This window comes from Nilaparvata lugens, chromosome 2, assembly GCF_014356525.2.
Source record: "Nilaparvata lugens isolate BPH chromosome 2, ASM1435652v1, whole genome shotgun sequence".
NCBI classification, from domain to species: Eukaryota; Metazoa; Arthropoda; class Insecta; order Hemiptera; family Delphacidae; genus Nilaparvata; species Nilaparvata lugens.
In genome coordinates, this window is record NC_052505.1 from 50095750 (window position 1) to 50118618 (window position 22869).

Sequence of the window (22869 nt, forward strand, 5' to 3'; positions counted from 1 at the left end):
TCCATACTAGAATCGAAAGCAGCATACCCTTGTTTTTCAAGGCTAACAAACTTGGTTGGAATCGAAATTTAATATGGCATGCTATGTATTCGTTCGAATTTAGCTTTTATTGCATGGGTCAAACAAGTCTTGACTTTGCCTTGAATTCCCCTTGTCAGTCAAAGCTAACAGTCTTGATTAGAATCGATCTTGAATATGGCTCAAAAGGTATTCGTTCAAATTTAGCTTTTATTGCATAAGTCAAACAAGTCTTGACTCTGCCTTGAATAACCCTTGTCAGTTAAAGCAATACCTACTATTACTTCAGGCCCCACAACTAATTAATGACGTCATAACATGTAGATTGATTCTTCCTAGATCGTAGTAGTTTCTACTAGCTTATCAATGTAACTTTTGTTACTGTATCGATTTTTATTGGATGGAATACTATCTAAATTTCAAATTAAAGACACTTGTATTTTAATAAATAGAAATTTTATTGAAATAAAAACACTTTATTCCACAAATGCAATAATTTATCCATATTTTCAGATTGATAGACATAGGCCTACTCGATTCAGTGATAGAGCTATCGATAAATTCATCTCAACCAAAAATACTTAATAATAGCCTGTATCAGAGTCGAAGGAGAGGTAAATCAAAGATAAACCAAATTTCCTAACTCTTTTTTAGGAAAGAGGCTCCCACAAACTTGATCACAATTGATCCGTAGTACAAAGAAACCCATCAGGAGATGTTTTTCAGTTAGGTAAAACCTTTAATATTATGATGTTATGGGCAGTTCCAACACTTCACATTTACTTTTTAATTTATTAATTCAAAAGTTCTTTCACACACTTTATTCACACTGTTCTTCCACACTCTAATTACACTGTTATTTCACATTTTATTTACACTGTTCTTTCACACTTTGATTAAATTTTCCACTCACACTTTATTTACACTGTTCTTCTACACTTCATGTAAACCGTTGTTTTGTAGAATTGAAGCTCTTTCTTCTTATCGCTCGTATCCATTTTCGTTTCAAAGTATCATCTTTCGAAAAAGTAAAAAAACCGTTTTAAACTTTAAAACCGTACGGAAACTTTTGGAATCTTGTTATAATTCCCGCAACAATTAGGTACACAGCAGTATCCCAATGATTTAAAACCCCAAATTCATTATTACTTTTCACAAACAAATATTAGAAGAATGATAAACAAACCATATTCATTGAAATGGAACACCGTGAAAATTGAATTTGTAATTCCAATTTTGTTGATTACCATATCAGATGTGATAACAAGCATCAGCGCCCTTATTTCGCTTGCTTACCGCCAGTAGATCATCGATGATCTACATGTGATGACGTCATAGTTTATTAGAGATCAGTTGTGGGGCCTGAAGTAATAGTAGGTATTGGCACAGAGAAGAGGTGAAGATCCCTTCTCTGTGGTATTGGTTGAAGCCGATTTGAATCGATCTTGAAAATAGCTTGCTAGGCATTCCCTTGAATTTTGTTTCTATTGTGAGTGTCGAACAATCTTCGAGTAGCCTATTTTACATTGTCTATTTCTCATTGTCACTTCCAAAATCTCCTCTAATACAGGGGAGAGGAGATCAACCTGTAGTGTTCATCCCACACAGCACAAAAAGTTTAAAAAATTAATAAATGCTTAAAATGTATAAATCCGATAAACGTTATGAAAACAATGTTTAGTAAACGTTAGGGAATTTTACTAAAATGAACGTTTACTCTATAAACGTCTAGAATGTATATTGCTGATAAACGTTATGAAAACAACGTTTGATAAACTTAGAAATGTTTACTAAAATAAACGTTAGAAAGGTTGGTACAGTATGGAATTTCTACAGTACCTATCCAGTCAACACACTAAGTGAAAATGTTATAAGTGAAAATCAAACATTTTTTTCATAAGGTGTCTCCTCCCCCTCACCTGTGTAACTAAATCCCTAAAAATGTCTCAATTTAGGCTTTCTGACCAATAGGCCTAATTCCTAAGTGGAATTGAATTCCAATCCCTTTCTATCTTCTTCAAAAATCGTCTCCAACTCACCGTTATCGAGATAAAGAAAATGTTTTACACAAATTAAGACTGAAATTTTTTTGAGTTTTCAAAAAGTCTCACTTTAAGCTTTTTGTTAATCAATTCGGGTGCAGAATTGCAATTCAAATACTTTTTGTCTTCTGCGAAAATCGTCTAAAATGCACTGTTAACGATATAATTGACCTTTTGCGCTAAATCCAGAGGGACTTTGAATAAATTTGCCAGATGTTCAAGTTTCCCAAAAAAGTCGAAAAATTGTATTTCTAATCAATAGTTCGGATGCAGAATTGAATTTCAAACACTTTTTGTCTCTTGCGAAAATCGTCTACAACGTACTGTTGATGATATAATAGACCTTTTGCGCTAATTGTAATCCAGATAGGGACTTGGAAAAAATTTGATCGATTTCTAAGTTTCCCAAAAATGTTCATAAAAGCAGTCTTTTATCACTTATTCGGCTACAGAAGTAGATTTCCAGCACTTCTTCTCAATGCAAAAATCCCCTCGGACGGGCCATTGACGGGCTACTAACGTTTAAAATTTTAAATAATTGGTAATTGATGATGGAAAATTTTGAAAAAAATAATTAACGATTCTGTTCATGTTATAAACATTGTCCTAGAATTTCAAATGTTTCCATCCAAAATTGAAAAAGTTATATCATTTTTTCAAATTAGATTCCAGTTTGTGCTAAAAATCATGTCACACACCAAGCCTATGAAATAATTTTCAAGTTTTAAATTCAAATAATAATAAACTAGGTACTATTTTATTGATTCCAACATTATTTCAGTGAAAGCACAAATGTCCCCCATAAAGAAATCATTAATCCGTTCCAGAAATATGGACTGTTTTAATGTTAACAATAAAGATTGTCTATATCAATAACTTTGAAATTCCCGGGGTGATTCATGCTTGTGTGCTACTGCGCTTGAGCGACAGCCATTAAAGATGTCCTGTCTCCTTCAGTTTTCAGTTTTCAGTAGTTGAAGGTGAAGTTGGTTCGTTGTTTGCTTATCCTCTATTTTATCGCGTCATCAAGTTGATGATGATTTTTGATTGCTGAAGGTCTTAAATTAAGGTAAGATCATTCATTTATGTCTAGGATATTTATTGATAAGTTTAATAGCATACAGAAATTACCTACTAAACAAAGCTGTTTAGCCTAGTGATGGCAAAGCATTCCCCAGACAAATTTGTAAAGCACATGTTGTTTTTAAAAGCACTATGGTAAATAATTATGTTAGGCCCTATTAATAACCCTGATACAACATTAACTGCAATGTTTAGTGTGTATGGGCGATTCCACAGAAAGGTGTCACTTCTGAGACTGTCATTCAGGCATGGGAAAATGTGTTATTTATTTCATTTTTACTACTTGAATGTTTTAAATATAATTTCTTCAGACAGTACCTCAAAGGACAAAACACAAGCTGCTCTCAAAATCCTAAATTAATTAATTTTAATTTTTTGACAGTCAGGGGAATGAGGTGTATGACAGGGGAATGATAAATAAAGTCAAATTCAATTGTCAGTGCAAAGTAGAAACATAACTATAATTATAATGAATTGCAATCAAACATAAAACCCCTGAAAATATTACATAAAGATGATAATTAGAGAAACTTGAAATTCAGGTGTCCATTTTAATGAAGATTGTGTTTTTTCAGGACTTGATGTGTCTTATTTAGTTTTTTTCATATACATTTATTTTTTGAGGGAATTTGTAAAGAAGAAGTCTGTTTTTTATAATAATTTTTGGGTCACTAAGAATTTCCAGGATTGATTCGAACTCAATATATGAAATATCGTTTTCATCAGCAACAAAAAATTCAGTCCCTGAATCATTAGCTAGTTTCAGTCCTTGCACTGTAACTTCACCATCGTCGTCATCTTTTTTTTGTACACTGCAAACGTATCTATATTTTGTATTTTTCTTCTCTGACTTGAATTCTGCAAGGATAAATTTTCCAGGTTTTATATTCTCCCAAGAAACTTGATTGGATGTAGCATCATTTTCAACGTCTGAAATAAAGCAAATAGAATTGGTTTTTTATCATAAATTCCATAATAATTGCTCAACATTTAAATTTCACAATTGATAAAAATTGCAGATCAAAGATATTTTATTCAGAAGCAACAGAAGAAAATATTACAAAACAGTAAATTGAATAAAAAAAAGAAATAGAAAATAAAAATATATGAATTCTGTAAAGACTGGTTTCCAAAAAGAAAGAAAAATTAGTTTGAATCTGGGTCCGTAACAGCCTACACAGTAAATAATTATTGGTACAGCTGGTGCCAAATAGTTAGGAGATGGCAAATGACTGTTATCAATTCTCAGTTCTGTCAGGACAGTTGGCAAGCTGTCGGCAAGAGTTCATAGAAAAGAGAGCGACTCCAGCTATATTTAATTGCTCTCAAAAACAGCTTCAGACTGTCCTGACAGAGATGAGAATTGATAACAGTTATTGGCCAACCAACTAACTATTTGGCGCCAGCTCTATTCAACTGATTCCCTAGAAGAATACTAAATGAATACAATATAAATAAAACTCACCAGCATCAGTATCATGAGTGTGGTCTGGAGAATTGTGCATTGGCTTTGCCTTGTCTTTTGAGGTTCCAGCTTTTTGGAAATTGTCATCTGTCGAAGGGTACTCCAAACGTCCAATAGAGAAATGATCACATTCAAACAATTTTACATTATCACGATTATTTTCAAAGCACTTGAAACAGCTCATTGATTTCATTTCTAGGCTGATTGGGGATGTGTTATTGTGGATCTGCACTACTTGGTGAACCTTCATGGTCCCTTTAAATGGCTTTACCTCAGCAAAATGTACTTTCCTCCTCACAGCCTCAATGTCATCATCTTTTATTTCATGTATTTCAATTTTCCGGAGGTTTTCTTCCAAATATGTACATAAAACATCAATTGAGTCTATGTCTTTTCCTTCAGCCACCAGTCTATCCGCCGTTCTCTTGACCGTTCCTCCTATTCCGTCAGGTGTGCCTTTACCATGTCCTGCTTCGAAAAAGTTATGTGTAGAATATTTCAAGTGCGGAAAAAACTCTTTAACTAAATGAGAAAATATGTAAAACATATCTTTGTTCCGGTATTGTGTTGATGGTCCATCCGATAAAAAGTGCAATACTGTTAAATGAGGCTTCATGGAATTCACGTATTTCAAAATTGGAGCCAAATGAGCCAATACCTCAATTGCAGTATGGTTAAGGTTCTTGGATAATGTACAAAATGACTTTGTTTTTACAGCACCATAGTTCACTTCTTTAAATTGTAAAGCAGTTGTGTGAAGAGTTACTTGCTGTCGGCTCCCACCAAAATGAAAACTTTGAATCTCATTCCCATACTTAAAGCAATAGTTCTCACTAAAATCGAAGTGAATTAAAGCCTCATTTTCTGTCATACACATTTTCAAAAGTTTTATTTGCGCAAATTGGTTTAGGATGATTGCTTCATGTTTCATAAATCGGTGAATAATACTTTCCAGTTTATGTAAAAGATCAATAACTTGAGTAGTCTTCTTACATTTAATAGTTCTTTTAACTTCTACTTTTTCACCTTTTTTATTGATATAACTATCTTTCTGAATCTCCCATTCAAAATATGACAAATAGAAATCCCCATTAAATTCCTTGAAACTTATTTGCTTATCTTTACAACTTCTACAATTTCTCAACAAACAAGTAACGTTATAATTATTATTGCAGCACAGTTCTTCAGCAATTTCTTTCGGAGTTCTGGAGTTTATAACTTTGTTTCTGTATAGAGCAGAAACAACAAAATCAGTGTTCATATGTATTTTACATTGGCAGGTATCTCTTTCACCAAGTTTTTGGTACACCACATAGAATGGTCTGTATTTACAAAACAGTGAATAACTGACTGGATAAGACACAGAAGAAGTAAATTTCTTGTGTAAGTTCAGCATTGTGTCATTGATGTACCTCTTCTGTTTTTTAACCTTTTTAAGTGTCTTACAATCTTTCTTGCCTGGAGCTAAACGAGTGTTCTCATGATCGTTAAAGAACCTTTCTATATCATTTTGAATTTGAGCTTTAAAAAGCCTGTGTTGACGTTTCTTAATGTAATTGTTGGTGTTACATCTAGTTAATCGCTTTGTAAAAATATGCTGTAGTTCTTTTGTCATTTTACATTTCTTTATAATTTTTCCATCTCCAAGCATAGTGTTCACAAATTCTTTTTTCCTTCTGGAGCCATCAATATTTTCATAGTTTGTTTTTATCTGACATTCAAGAGCTGCACCAAACAATAACCTCTTTCTAACTAACTCTTTGTCTTTACTTTTCATTACTGTCATCACTTTTGACCTAGGAGTCATTTCACTTTTATTTTTCTTACAGTCTGCTTTTTTAGCTCTAGCATCTTTTTCTATATTTTTCTAACATTGTTTTCAGTCTTGAGTTCTCATGTATTAATTTTTTGTTCCGTTGTATAATTTTACTCCTATCCCAGTGAATCCTTTTTCTGCCAGAATGCCTTTGAACTGGAGTTGCAGGTCTTGATTCATCAGTTGAAGGAGGACTTTCTGGCAACTTATTTATTTCTTGAGCTATTTGCTTCTTCTTGTTGTAGTATTTTTTCGACATAACTCTCCATTCTTTTCTTTTTAAACGAGCTTCTCTGTCATTCATGTCATTTATTGATTTCACTTGTTTTTTCTTCTTCTTATTTTCATATTTTTTCGTTCCTTTTCCTTCTGCTGTTCCAATTTTACAGGATCACTTTTTATTTTTTTGTATCTTTCACGTTCCCTCAATCGTTTTTTCAAAAGAATTTCCTCCCTACTTGCCTTTCTCTTGGGTGCCATCTGGAAAAAATGCATGTGAAATAAATATTTACTGCAAGCCTACAAACTGATGCATGGAATATGATACTTTACAGGCCTGAATCTCCTGTCAAAAACATTAATGGCTGGATTGTCTTTTGTGGCAAAATGTCACCTGTGTAGTTGCCTATTAACTCAGTTTTTATGATGCCACAAAAGACAATACAGCCATGTATTGTCTTTTTGACAGCAGGTTCAGACCTGTACAGTCTTGTAGGCCACAGTCATAAATCTAAACATATTAAAGTTGAAGCCCTCATTAAAAAAAATCATACATCTCTAATTCTCAAACTTCCTGACTAACTAGGAGGCAGAAATTTGGTCAAATTATTACTAAGGTTAAAAATAGGAGAGTTGAATAGTGTTTATAATTATTTCTCAAGAGGGCTGCACCCATTCTAATTTTATCATATTCATTTTCAAACAGATGGTATAACACCTTGGGTGACTAGCTAGTGTATTCAATGTACCTTTATCTGAATATAATGCTATGTATTTTTCAAATGTTATGATTGATTAATAAATCTGTTTATTTCAAAGCAAGTTGCAACTCCACCATATTTATATAACTATATTCAAGAACATCATTGAATAGGATCCTCAATCACTCACAGTGATTTACTAAAAATAAAATCATTCATTCGAACATTTTATAAAATTCATTATTTAAATTAATAAGTTAAATAGTACTGTACCTATTCAATTGCTAATAAAACAACACCTTTAACTATTTTTCAAAACAAAATTAAAAATATTATCATCCCCCTGCCTTTATTCTCATTCCCCTGTCACATGGGTGACAGGGGAATGAGACACAGGGGAATGAGAAAAAGTGAGGTTATATTATTTCCCGCCAAACAAGCAACACCCTGACTCAATACAAATGACATCACAAATCATAACTCTTTTGCATGCATTGTTTCAAACTACAATATGAAAAATATCAATTGCACTTACCAAAATATAAGTGACAGAGGAATGAGAAGTTCAAAAAACAATTAGTAGCTCTTCACTTTTTCATAAGTTCTTCCACCTCAGAAATAGAATGCAAATGGCTGCCGATCACCGATATTGAATACATAGAGATCACTTTACAAGACAGCTGGCTTTGTTGAAGCCAAAGAGGTTTACTATTCCTAAAGCGGTAAAATTTCAATCTTGACAGGGGAATGAGAAAAAACTGTTGGACAAAATATATTTACCATTTTTTATGCTCTCAGATGTATTATGAATGGTGCCACATACAAAATAACGATGTTTGACAGCTGCTGTTCAACTTTGTTTACTTAAACATGTAAATTTTAGGTCAATTTTCATATTTTTCAACCACTTACAGATTGAAGTCAGGCCTGGGACATGCCAGGGGAATGAGGTTTCCTGGATCAATTATTTTTTCATCTTTTCTATATTTATGCAAATTGAAATAATACCACACTAACACATTTTCTAAATACTTATGTGTATTTAAAAATTATGACACACCCACTTATAGGCTATTATTCAAAAATCTGCAAATTGAATGGGACATGGAAGTGACACTTTTCTGTAGAATCACCCGTATAAGTTAATTTTTTTCCATTTTTAAACCCAAACAGTTGATTTAACCAACTGTTAACATTGTTGGTACCTTAAACTTGTAAAACAACTATCAAGTGTGGTTTCGATTTTATGATTTAACTTAGGTAATAATTTTTAAACTAGTGATTATATGATTCAGTAATATCATAATAGATTGATTTAATTATTATGAATGTTCAAGATATAAGAAGCTATTGTAAAATGTTACAATAATAAAGCTAATACCAGAATAGACCTACCCACTAATAATATTTTAGTTATTTATAGGCATAAGTTATTAGGGACTATGGTTACATTTGACCTAATTAACTTTTTGAATACAGTATTTTGATTGGATAAAACATTATTTATTTCAATATGACTAGTATCAAATCAACCTCTTGAGAAATACTCTAAATAAACTGTAAATAGCAGCAATCATTCTTATTGATAGGCTACAATTTAATAATTAGTTCAGTACTATGTAAGGTCCTTATACTCCCTTGTAATGGTTTATTGTTTTAATACTATCAATTTATTAAAACCATACTAAATTATTACTTCAAAATTTCGGTGTAAATGCACGTCCAGTGCCAACATACCTGTCATCAAATTTTTGGTTGGGATCGATTATTAAGTATGCTATTTTGAGCACAAAATCACAAAAATTAAACGGCGGTCACTATTGTTTTTGAAATAAACTAAGTTCAAAGTAGCACAATTTTACATGCATTTAACCTATGAGTAGCAGCCATTTTGATTATTGAAATCATCAAATTATGATATTCCTAATCTGAGTTTTCCTAACCCAAAGCTTTTCCTAACCTAAGCTTTATTAACCTAAAGCTTTTCCTAACCTTAGCTACTTATGGTTGCTACTTATAGCATAGGTTGAATGCATGTAAAGTTATGCTACTTTGAACTTAGTTTATTTTGAAAACAATAGTGACCGCCGTTTAATTTTTTGATTTTGTGCTCAAAATATCATACTAAATCGATCCCAACCAAAAATTTGATGACAGGTATGTTGGCACTGGACGTGCACTTTAGCCAAAATTTCTTTCAATTAGATAATTGCTTTCATACATGTTCCATTTGATTTCAGACAAAGGTGGGAATAGAACTGCAGATACATATTATACTAAAATCCACCATGACAGATGAATATGATGCCAAGGATTAGATTTGAAAAAAGTTCTTCTCTTCTCTACATTTGATGAAAGCCATTTTCAGTAAGTTGCACTCTACCTCCTTCAATAATCAAATTTTTCAACATACATAAACAAACTTACTTGTAACCTTAACAAACAAACTTAGGCTACCTACAATAGCCTATATTCAAGAATTACTGGAGCAGTTTTAAGATTTTATGTCAAGCCCTATTAATAACCCTAATATAACAGTAATTGCAATTTTTAGTGTGTATAAGTTGAATGTTTATCATTTTCAAACACTAAGGCCCGGTTGCACAAAAGCCGGTTAAATTTTAACCGTGATTAATTCCGCGAGAGCCAATCAGAGAAGCCGTTTTATCAAAAACGCATTCTCTGATTGGTTCTCGTGAAGTTAATCACGGTTAAAATTTAACCGGCTTTTGTGCAACCGGGTCTAACAGTTGATTAAACTGTTACCATTGTTGGTTAACTTCAAACTTGTAAAAAATCTATTAAGTTAGTGGTTTTAATTTCATGATTCAATACATTTTAAGCTAGTGATTATATGATTCAGTAATATTATAATAGATTGATTCAATATCATGGATGGTTATGATATAAAAGAAGCTATTGTAAAATGTTACAATAATAGAACTATTCATAACATCATAATAGGCCTACCTACTAATTATTAGTTATATTTATTAGGGACTATAGTTACATTTTTGTTAGGGACATGAACTAAATTTTTTTCTAATATTTTGATTAGATTAAACCATATTTATTCCAATATGACCAGTATAAAATAACCCCCTTGAGAAATACTTTAAATAAATTGTAAATAGAAGCAATCATTCTCATTGATAGGCTACAATTTGATAATTAGTTCAGTACTATGTAAGGTCCTTGAAAACTCTCTTGTATTGGTTTATTTACTATCACTTATAAAATTCCTTTCAATTAGAAAATCGCTTTCATACATTTAATGTATCATTTGATTTCAGGCAAAGGTGGGAATAGAAGTGCAGACGCATATACCAAAATCCACCATGACAGACGAATATGCTGCCAACTACAGTTTTAGATTTAAAACTTCTTTCTACATCTGATGGAAACCATTTTCAGTAAGTTGCACTATACTATTTCCTAATAATATAAGACTTTATTAATTGACATATACCTAGAACCAATTTAGCGAAATCATGGAACTGTTCACCATGGTTACAAGTTATTTTTAGAACGTTGAACTGTCTGGTTACTAATAATTATTTCAGTTGTCTACTGGAAAGCGTAGTGCCAACACGTTGCTCTTGTATTGTGTTTTTGTTTCTGCTCAGTGCAGTATTATTATTATTATTATTGACGATTATTAGTATATTTTATTGATTATTTTCATGGGACACAAATTTACAAAGGAAATACCATATATTATTCACGGTAGGTAGTATGATATTTTTTATTTCAATGTGTCCATGGGATACTTATGAATGCAAAAAACACTTGTGTAAAGCAAGAATAGATCTTAATTATAATTTAAATAGTTCAACAAATTATAACTTCAAATAATATAACATTAATTATTCATGAAATTATTCAACTACTTTACAGTACAGTAGTGTAATGCGCTTTATTTTTTGATAAAATAACAGCATTAAAGTCATTAAAAGTCATGATTATCTATTTTTTTATCATAATTGGGATAAATAAAAATCTTTATAATGTTTAAATGATGTTCATATATTCTTAGGGCTTATCTAGACTGTTTATTTTTGTGATAAAGCTAGGCAACCGTTGATGGGTTCGCATTGCTATGTTTCAGGAGTTGATAAAATAACGTTAATATCCTGAAATTCCTAAAGAAGCTGTTAGTTCTTTCCACAGACTTCATAAGGATAAAATTTCTAAATGAGAATAGAATCTGTTTAAGAGAAAGAACTAAAACGATGCAGAAAAAACTAATAGAAAGTACAAAAACGTATTTGAAATGGTATTATCAAATCAAATTGTGTGTTCAAACGATTTGTTTTAGACTCGCCGGTAACATTTATAGGATTTTTACTGAAAATTAGTTTGATATTGTTTCAAAGGGGATAAAATGCTGAACATTTTGATGTCAATCACTTCTATGTAAAGTTGATGGTTGATTTGCTATGAGGGCTCAAAGTTGGCATTTTTACATTTGAATGCATGTTAAGCCAGGGCGAGAGGTCGCAGCATGACGTCACACCATAGCAGGCTGCGTTCTCCACGCGTCTTATGTGATCAAGGCAACCTACTATTATACTATTCTTGAGTGTAAACCACCTGAACCAACCCATTTTTTTTCCAATTATAAGGAAATAGCAGTATCATCAAAGGCCAATGACATACATATACGTACACAAAATTCATCATTAGTAAATTATTATTATTGATCATGTTTTCAAAGTATAAAAATAAAAATCCAAGAAAATATTTGACTTACAGATAGAAAATTGAATTGTCCAATATGTTGTGAAATGAAAATAGTTCATTCAATAAACTTATTTGTGAATAAAACAATCATGTCAAAAAGGCTTTCTTTTATGAAAGTATGGAATGATCATAAATTAGTAGTCCCAATACATGTGGAGAAATTGCAAATCAGTTACTTGAATCAAAGAAGAACTCATCGTTTCGTACACTTCACCGCTTGCTCCCAATACTCTTTTCAAATTTCTTCTACATGTTTGCCTTTTTGCAACCAATGTCCAATCACTGCTACCCAAAGACGGAACCTCCTTCAAACACAGTTTTTCAAAAACCTTTGAAATTCAACGATACATATGCACATATACAGAGTGAGTCATATGTATGGGAACCCTTCAATAATTTGGAGACTGTTGTAGATATAATTCTGTAACTTTCAGGATAAGTTATTGATAGAATACTCTACCTTTTAATGTACAAACGAGTTCCAACCCCACATAACGGGTTTACTTGGGGGTTGTAACTGGGATATTTAAAATGTAAACACCCATTGTGTGGTTAATCATTTTAAAGGTATTTTTAAAACAAGAAAGATGACATCAATAATAATGTTCTATGATAATTGTATCCAAAATGGCGGCTGATTGAAGTTTTAGTTTTTGAAGAAATGAGGGTTTGTAACTCAAATATTTAAAATGTAAACACCCATTGTGTGGTACATAATTTTAAAGGCCTTTTTAAATCAAGAATGACGACATCAATAAAAATGTTCTATGATACTTTTATAAAAAATGGTGGCTGATTGAAGTTTTAGTTTTTATAGAAATGATTGATGAAAGTAATAAAACTTAAAACAACACTTTTTTTGATGAATAACGAAACACATTGAAAAACTGATTATTTATTTAGTAATCTGTTTGGTACTTTTTACTTTCCTTGCCCTATTACCATAGGTAAGGAAAGTATTGATGTATTATGAGTGATTACCCATTACCATAGGTAAGGAAAGTATTGCTTAAGGTACCCCAATTTCTAAATTTCTATACGTTTGAAGGTCCCCTGAGTCCAAAAAACTGGTTTTTGGGTATTGGTCTGTGTGTGTGTGTGTGTTGTGTGTGTGTGTGTGTGTGTGTGTGTGTGTGTGTGTGTGTGTGTGTGTGTGTGTGTGTGTGTGTGTATGAGTGTATGTGCGTCTGTGTACACGATATCTCATCTCCCAATTAACGGAATGACTTGACATTTGGAACTTAAGGTCCTTTCACTATAAGGATCCGACACGAAGAATTTCGATCAAATGCAATTCAAGATGGCGGCTAAAATGGCGAAAATGTTGTCAAAAACAAGGTTTTTCGTGATTTTCTCTGAAACCGCTCCAACAATTTTGATCAAATTCATACCTAAAATAGTCATTGATAAGCTCTATCAACTGTCACAAGTCCCATATCTGTAAAAATTTCAGGAGCTCCGCCCCATCAATGCAGATAGAATCCCAATTATCAGGCTTCAGATACAATTGAAACAAAAAAAAAAATCAAGTGGAGTAGATTGAGCATAAAAATCTCTACAATTAATGTTCAGTAACATTTTCAACTAAAATTGAAAATAAGCTTTAAATTCGAGAAAATGTGATTATTCAATTGCAAATTATTGTTGATTCTATTAAATCATTCACTATGAAGAGATAGCAGACCTCATGTGTGTCTCCAGCGTTATTACCCTGTCACCAGCTGGCTCAAATCACTGAATAGTAGACTTGAGATGCGCGGGAACAATAGCGTCAGGTGATCAATTTTCATAACGGCAAGGAAAGTTGTGTGAGTGCGCCACACCAGATTTTTACATTTCATTTCAAAAGATGCTCCCAAAATGCTCCCCTTTATTCTCTCGTTTGACAGTGTGCAAAACTGCCATGAATGTAAATGAGATGTCCTTATGAAGGTCTAAATCAACCACTTATGAGGGGTTAAAATTCATTTATGTATGTCAAAAGGTAGAGTATTCGACCAATAACTTATCCTGAAAGTTACAGTATGTATATCAGTCTCCAACTTATAAAAGTTTTTAAGCTACATAATCAGCATTCTGAGAATTGATTACCGAGAAATTTTATATTTTACTCATAATAACCTATTAAGTTATCCCACTAAACTGTACATTTCATATTTTACAGGACCAAGAGCAGAGAGACTACGCCCCATGAAGCTCAAATCGAGGACGATAGCAGTTCAAAGTAAAAATATATAATTAGTTATAAATTGAAAGTTCAATTTTTGTAATATTTAATAAAAATCATTGCATTTTATTGAAAATAATGCTTTCTTATTTACATTTTTCGCTCATATAGATATACTCTGAAGTTAAGCTTTAAAGAAAATAAACTAATATAGATATTAATATATAATATTTAATATTTTAATAGATATTCAAAGTAATAATTGATGTGTTACTCAGATGTATATGAACTGTATTCCATTTGAGGTGTTGCAAGCATAGAGGGCTGTTGAACTAGAGCAGATTTGATTTAATTAATTCATCGAATGGCGAGTGACTCATGCACTGCTCCCTCTCAGGACAGTCTGCAAGCTGTTATTGGTTAGCAGAGGTCGATCTCGACTCAATCAATACAGCTACAGAGACAGTTTATAGACTGCCCTGACAGGAGAGAATGAATAAGTAATTTGCCATTCACAGGAGAATTTTAAAGAATATTTCAATTTGAATAATATTAAAAAAATAAAATATATATTAATAATCTGATTCACTGCAATCCAATATAAATGCTTAATCATAATTCAAATTTCATCCAGAATTTGAAATAAATCTGTAATTCTTATTATTCATGATTCAATTATTCTTCCAAACTAATGCTCCAATCTTACTATTGCCTTAATACTCTATTTCTATACTCAGTGGACATCCATACATTCTATATATAGATGAAATCTATATAATATATATATATAGTGTAATATTACATTTTCTTCTCACATTTGAATCGAATCTTCAATTCGAGATCTATGGAACTTTATAGTAAATGTCAGAGTTATCAATAGACGGACAAATTTTTTGACGGAGAATTTATTATCGTAAATGTTTGTTGCATTGTTCCATGGTGTCACCGAGGCAGGGTTAACAAATTACTGAATAAATCGTTTATTTAAATCGAATATATGTATAAAAATTTAAAATAACATTTTCAAAATAAAGTTTTATTGAGAACAGATGTAGAATGTGAATTCTAAACTTGTAAATTATGATTTTGTGGTGACGTGTCTGTAATGTTGGAGGCGTTGTCTTCGTGACTTGCAACTTATGTCTTTTTCCTGTTCAGCCCTTCTTCTGAAAAATGGCTGGCTACAAGTATTGTCGTGGAGTTTTGCTCTAAATCATTTTCGTTTATTAATGTTTTAAATTGAGTTTTATCTAAATTTTGTGCATAATTAGCTATTAGTGTAGTAAAGCCAATAGCCACTGTGTTTCAACTGTAAACTAGATAAGTATTTTAGTTCGTAATAACTCTGAAATAATTAGGATTAAGACATATTCTCCTTGTGTATTTGTGTATTTTCATCTGAAGATTATAAGTTAATTTGCTCTGAAAACTGGATTTCTCATTCATAGGCAATAGATCCATTCACAGTTTATCAAGAATCTATTTTATTGGAGCCGACAACTATTCTTAGGTTGATAGGTGTTAAATGCTATTCCAACCGTTTAAGGAAAAATTGGTAGCACGGCAAATGTTACCCCTGTGGTGGAACAGAATTACAAAATAAATATGTCCCAAATGGTACACCATGAAATCCCTGGTTATAGAAATTATTAGTAGATAGATATCTTGATAGGTTATGAATGGTTTGTTGCTGAGTGGGAAGTCGGTTCAAGAGAGATCAAGTTTTAATGAATCAGTGCATATTGCAAAATGGCATACAATATGAAAAATATTAAAAATGATGATGAGTTAATAGCTGCCTTAACACAACTGTTTGATAAGCAAAATGCTAATTTTGATGCTAGGTTTGATGAGATGAAGCAAGAATTTGCTAGCATTAGACTAGAGCAGGCTAGTATAAACCTTTTATTGAAAAATGCACACGAAACATTGAAAGATAATCATGAAGATAGTAATGTTAAGATACAAGATCAACTCATTGAAGTTTCTGACAATGTAGGCCTAGTTACTGTTGTTGAAAAAATCAACCCTAATGAGATAGTAGAATTGAGTAAAGAAGTAGGTAGGGAGTTGTCTTCATTGAAAGTCAACTATCAAGAAAGTACTATTGCTACATTGAAGGTTAGGAAAACAGTAAACAAATCAAATGTTTCTATGGATCAGATTACTACATCAAAAGTTAGGAAGATTGTAAATAAAATGAATGATTACATGAGACAGGTTTCTGTGGAGGTTAGGAATAATGTAAACAAAATGAATGTTGCTTTGAGTCAAGTTGATGAGTTCAACTTTCAACTGAGAATTGAAAAGGTGTATGCTATGCATTCTCAAGTGAACATGACTAACTTTTGTAGGCAAAACTGCTTGGTTGAAACAAATGAACCTATGAATAAAATCATGCTATTGAAGAAAACAAAACGCAAAGTCACCATTGATGTATTAGTATTCAAAGGTTGTTTCAAGTTGCTTATTTACAAGATGATGACTGTGAGTCACATGATGAAAGGGTATTCCCCAGCACACAATGATTAGGAATCCTGTGTTATGCCGGGATTCAGAATAGCATAATCGCTACACAGTGTATGGTAAGAGTCCATAATTGTGTCTTTTTTCTTTCCTGTAGCCTATTTTCTTGGCCCTTAATCTTTTCAATTTTCGATTCTTTCCTGTCTTTGTGTAATATTCAGTAAATTTCTTCTATGATGCATATCTTAACCAATCTTGTCCATAGTCATTTAAATTTGTATTTTTTCTGAAATAATTTTAGAAGTTGAAATAGTAGCTTATTTTCCTAATCTTTAATTGTTGATAAAACTTAACTTTTCTAAAATCTATCCATTGTTGTGTAAATAATTGTTTGCTTGTGGTATATTTTTTCATCATGTATCACTTATTTTGAAATGTGTGTTGTTTTGGGGAATTTATTTACCCAGTTTTCTATTTCTCTTTTTTGTATTTTTTAGGGAACTTATTTACCCAGTATTCATCTTGATCGTCTTTGTATTATAATCTTGAAATGTTTGTACTTATTATACAGTCTTTAAAATTTTAAATTATTTAAAAAAAATATAATTGGTTCAATTTAAAACGTTTTGTTATATTATTAATTGAAATAAGTTTTTGTGATTGATTTTTTTTTTAAATTTTTAAATTTGTTTGTTCTATAAATTTTGATATGATTGATTATCGTTTGAAATGGATGCTGGAGTGTATGTAGAATTTTTAGTGGGGTTTGTTGATTAGAATTTTGCTGGTATGTGATTGTTTTTTGAGATGGAAACCCATTATTGCCTAAAGAAGGAATAACAGAGGTTATGACTTAGAGAGGCAGTAATGAGATAATATTTTTTGTGTTGATTACTTATGTTGATTGCCATAGATGCAAAATAATGATTAATAATGTTGATTGCCATAGATGCAGATTATTTATGAATATTGATTGCCTTTGAAGCAAAATATTATTGATGTTTTGAATGGTTTCTTGTTTAATGATTGATAGTAAAGTTTTGTCATGAAATGTAGTTTGTGTTTAGAACATTGAAGAGTCGAAATAAACTATAGTATCCAACAAACGATGATTAACAATATTAAATAATTTGCTTTTTATACAATTTTTGAACAAAATTAAAACTAAATAATTTTGAAACCCTGAATGATAAATCATAAATGTGAAATGAACTTGCTATAAATGAAATGTTATATTAATGATAATGAAATGCAGATATATTATGAAATGATTGTGAATAGAAGACCAATTGTCTGAAATTATTGAAATATGTATTGAAATTAAATTTTGTTGTGATAATCTGATGTGTTTTACAATTTTGATAATGATACAGGGTGTTATGAAATTATATTTCTATTTTGAAGAATGGATTAAAATTTTGATATTTGAACAGTGAATAGATGAAAATGAATTTTTTTTAAATTTATCATTGATATGTCCATATTTCACAATTTATGTATTGCTGACTGTATAATAAGATGTTAACAAATTTCAATTTCATAGATACTTAAAATAATTTTTATGTGTATTAGATTGTATTGATAGCCTAATCAAGTTTTTCTTTTTAGTTTATAAGCATTTTAAGATAACAGGTACAGCACAGACATTAACATTGAAATAGTTATCATGTGAATCTCGAAATCAGTAACAAGTGAACGCCATGAAGAGTGTTAAGAACATTTGGGTGATTTTCAAACTAGTGTGACATAACTACGCCAATATCTACGCCTAAATCTACGCTGCGGCCTACACCAATAACTACGCCAATGTCAACACCAATATCAACACCAATAACTACGCCAAAATCTACGCCGATGCCTGTGCTGATGTCAACGCCAATATCTACGCCGATGCCTGCGTCAAAGCCAATATCTGCGCCAATGCTGATGCCAAAATCTGCGCCAATGCTGATGCCAACAACAAAAATCAATGCCGATGCCTGCGCCAATGCCAATAGCTACGCCAATGCCAAAATCTGCGCCAATGCCAACAACAAAAATCAATGCCAATAGCTACGCCAATGCCTGCGCCAATGCTGATGTCAACGCCAATATCTACGCCGATGCCTGCGTCAAAGCCAATATCTGCGCCAATGCTGATGCCAAAATCTGCGCCAATGCTGATGCCAACAACAAAAATCAACGCCGATGCCTGTGCTGATGTCAATAGCTACGCCAATGCCAATAGCTACGCCAATGCCAAAATCTGCGCCAATGCCAATGCCTGCGCCAATGCCAATATCAACGCCGATGCCAAAGCAGACACCAAAGCATACGCCAATAGCAATGCCAATGCTTATTGCTGACTCTGTATCTCAAACTTCAACACTACTGCATTACCTGGAGGTAATTGCCATCCATGTTCACATTCACAACTTTGAATTCAGAAGAACAGTCACAGTATCATGAAAGAATTGATTCAAAAAATCCTCTCCTAAATTATTCCTGTATGCAGAACTCTAAACCTTGAAAGCTGAAAATATCAAAAAACCAAACCTTACCTAAATTAATCCTCACCTAAATTAATCCTGTATGCAGCGTCTATCTCTTTTCCAAAAAACGAATTACATTGTCATTTCAAGCCTGAAATGTACATTGTATAATTACAAATATGATACAAAATTTATGTGACTCTGTATTGAATTTGGAATGCAGCCGTCTACTACAAACATGAAGCAATGCTAACTGAGATGTCACCTGTATCGAGTTTGGTATGCAGCCGTCTACTACAAGCATGAAGCAATGCTAACTGAGATGTCAACTGTATCTAGTTTGGTATGCAGCAGTCGACTACAAGTATCAGCCCAACACTACGTGCATCCAGATCAGCCCAACACTTAACGTCATCACATTGGAGTCACACTTAACTGAAAATCATACTGAGTGCCTTAACGGACTGTTTTCCAAAATGTGCATCAATAAAATCAACCGCGTCAATAGTGAAAGAAATGAACATTTTTTGATTTATTGAAATTTTATGTGAAAATTAAATGTAACAATTCATCAATTCATTTAAAAAAAAATAAATAATAATAATAATAAATTTTTTTATTCAACATACTAAATTTTTTTTATGCAATAAAAATTGAATTTTTCTATCTATTAAATTTATGTGCAATTTCAAAAAAAAAAAAAAAAACTATTCTTTACATATTAAACTTTCTGTTGAGATATTTTTCTTTAAATTATAAAGCTAAATCAAAAGTAATATTGATATTCTATATTTTGAAATATTGTTTGGAAACATATAACAAACGCTATTGATGAATTTTTATAATAATTTTCAATTATAGGGTGACATGTATTGTTTTTCTAGAAAAAATTGTTACTGTTCTCAAATTTAAATTTCAACAATTTTCATTAGGGTCAATGTAAATTTTTTTCTTTAAAATTTTCAAACAGTAAAATTTTTTTATGTCAAGAGGGGGGTATTTGTAATATTACATTTTCTTCTCACATTTGAATCGAATCTTCAATTCGAGATCTATGGAACTTTATAGTAAATGTCAGAGTTATCAATAGACGGACAAATTTTTTGACGGAGAATCTATTATCGTAAATGTTTGTTGCATTGTTCCATGGTGTCACCGAGGCAGGGTTAACAAATTACTGAATAAATCGTTTATTTAAATCGAATATATGTATAAAAATTTAAAATAACATTTTCAAAATAAAGTTTTATTGAGAACAGATGTAGAATGTGAATTCTAAACTTGTAAATTATGATTTTGTGGTGACGTGTCTGTAATGTTGGAGGCGTTGTCTTTGTGACTTGCAACTTATGTCTTTTTCCTGTTCGACCTTCTTCTGAAAAATGGCTGGCTACAAGTATTGTCGTGGAGTTTTGCTCTAAATCATTTTCGTTTATTAATGTTTTAAATTGAGTTTTATATAAATTTTTGTGCATAATTAGCTATTAGTGTAGTAAAGCCAATAGCCACTGTGTTTCAACTGTAAACTAGATAAGTATTTTAGTTCGTAGTTACTTGAAATAATTAGGCTTGTAAGTTATTGTTCTTTGTATATTTCTGTGTTTTGCCAAAATTTCATCTGAAGATTATAAGTTAATTTGCTCTGAAAACTGGATTTCTCATTCATAGGCAATAGATCCATTCACGGTTTATCAAGAATCTATTTTATTGGAGCCGACAACTATTCTTAGGTTGATAGGTGTTAAATGCTATTCCAACCGTTTAAGGAAAAATTGGTAGCACGGCAATAGTCTATATATATATTATATATATATATATATTATATATATATATATATATATATATATATATATATATATTATATATATATATTATATATATATATATTATATATATATATTATATAATCTATATATATATAGATTTCATCTATATAATCTATATATTAATGAAATCTATATAATATAGGCTATATATTATATAGTCTATATATATATTATATAATCTATATATTATATATAGATTTCATCTATAATTATATAGAATGTATAGATGTCCACTGAGTATAGAAATAGAGTATTACGGCAATAGTAAGATTGGAGCATTAGTTTGGAAGAATAATTGAATCATGAATAATAAGAATTACAGATTTATTTCAAATTCTGGATGAAATTTGAATTATGATTAAGCATTGATATTGGATTGCACTGGCCTTAAATCAGGATTGATTCACTCTAAACATCCAGCTTGAATCCGACTCTAATTGATCTAGAATCACAATAGAATCGAGCTTGAATTTCGTGAAAGGTGTGCCAGGTGGCCTTGAATGGGGGGATTGCATCCAGCATGCGTTTCAAGCCTGAGTCAAGACTGCATCTCAATCCTGATTTGACCGTGCATCTCGGGCCTGAATCGAGCTCGCAACGCGACCTTGATTTTAGCTCGCAGCACCAGCCTGATTAGAGCCTGCATTTCGAGCTCGAAACTGGCTTGAACGATGTATAAACGGGCTCTTGAATTTAACTCATTTCGAGCAAAACGCATGCGAATGAAATCTTGAATCAAGCCCTCAAGTTTGACAAAATGAGCTTGTTTTGATTTCGATTCAAGTTGATTTTGCTGATTGGGACCTGTCTTATTCCCAGATTTTTCATCCCATCCTGAACCTGACCAAAACACCTAATAAAGGCTTAAAAGGGCTAGTAGACAAAATTGGATTAAATCAGGTGAGTTTTTGCTTTTTTATTGTTCATTAATGCAGAGTTTAACTGTACAAATAACCTGGCTCAAATTGAAGATTAAATTTTGCCCCTTGTTTGTATTTGATTATATAAATAGTAAATTACAGTCCTCTAGTAGCTCTAGCCTGAGCTTTGTTCAGAACATTTTTGGTCCACCGAACCATGATGAATTTAAATTTGTAATTTATTGATTAATTCACACACATTGGATTTAAGCAGTTTCGTATTTGTCCAATGTTGGCATGTTCAGAATGGTCTGATCTATGCTCAACTTAAGTTTGTTGTAGCCTTGTTCTAGAGCAAGGTTTCTTGTCAATTTGTATTTGTCTGAAATTAAATTTATTTCAGTTAAAATTGTAATTTTCCTGAAACTAGGCTCATTGTGCTCTTTTTCGGGAATTTGTTTGTTGGAATTTGTATTGTCCATTTTTGTTATACATGTTAGTGAAGGTTAATCACAGCATGAATTTGTTTGTTCAATTCAACAAGTTATTGTTTGTTTGTGAGTTTTTGGAAGAACATTATCTAATCATATAGTTTTGTCTTCAGCAGTAACTTATCTTGTGAATTGATAATCAAAGTTTAACTTTGATAACTTACTAGTCGTGATTCTTCCTTTCATCTAGTTTTGAACTCATTCTTGTTTTATTGTCTGTTGTTTGTATTGTCGGGGCTGAATTGTTTTGTGTATGAGTTCAAGATGGAGGAAAAATTACAGAAACAAATCAGGGTGCATCGAGCTAAACTGGAACAATTGTATGCCAGATTGCAAAAAATGTATGACCTGTCTAAAAATGTCTCTGATCCAAAAGTTGCTGAGCAATTTTCAATCTTGTATCCTCGGGTGTCTCAGACCATTTCGGATTATGAAAAGACAGAATTAGTGGTTAATGAGTTGGAACTTGAGTTGAATAAAGACCATGTTGTAGCATTCAAC

At 31.7% G+C, this 22869-nt stretch overlaps 1 long non-coding RNA gene across 1 annotated transcript; it reads left to right on the forward strand.

Moving 5' to 3' along the window:
• The first annotated feature begins 1336 nt into the window (after positions 1-1336).
• On the forward strand, positions 1337-14739 carry LOC120349919. Its single transcript, XR_005570507.1, has 4 exons — positions 1337-3129; positions 9585-9711; positions 10638-10757; positions 14252-14739. It is a non-coding gene; the product is annotated as an uncharacterized LOC120349919 (long non-coding RNA).
• The last annotated feature ends 8130 nt before the right edge of the window (positions 14740-22869 follow it).